This window comes from Bison bison, unplaced genomic scaffold, assembly GCF_000754665.1.
Source record: "Bison bison bison isolate TAMUID 2011002044 unplaced genomic scaffold, Bison_UMD1.0 scf7180017863946, whole genome shotgun sequence".
Lineage (NCBI taxonomy): Eukaryota > Metazoa > Chordata > Mammalia > Artiodactyla > Bovidae > Bison > Bison bison.
Genome location: NW_011494518.1, coordinates 2,051,963 through 2,052,575, shown reverse-complemented (window position 1 = coordinate 2,052,575; position 613 = coordinate 2,051,963).

Sequence of the window (613 nt, the reverse complement as noted above, 5' to 3'; positions counted from 1 at the left end):
TAGGAAAAGCAGTACATCAAGGCTGTATATTGTCACCCTGCTTATTTAACTTATATGCAGAGTACATCATGAAAAATGCTGGACTGGAAGAAACACAAGCTGGAATCAAGATTGCCAGGACAAATATCAATAACCTCAGATATGCAGATGACACCATCCTTATGGCAGAAAGTGAAGAGGAACTCAAAAGCCTCTTGATGAAAGTGAAAGTGGAGAGTGAAAATGTTGGCTTATAGCTCAACGTTCAGAAAACGAAGATCATGGCATCCGGTCCCATCACTTCATGGGAAATAGATGGGGAAACAGTGTCAGACTTTATTTTTCTGGGCTCCAAAATCACTGTAGATGGTGACTGCAGCCATGAAATTAAAAGATGCCTCCTTGGAAGGAAAGTTATGACCAACCTAGATAGCATATTAAAAAGCAGAGACATTACTTTGCCAACAAAGGTTCATCTAGTCAAGGCTATGGTTTTTCCAGTGGTCAAGTATGGATGTGAGAGTTGGACTGTGAAGAAGGCTGAGCGCTGAAGAATTAATGCTTTTGAACTGTGGTGTTGGAGAAGACTCTTGAGAGTCCCTTGGACTGCAAGGAGATCCAACAGATCCATTCT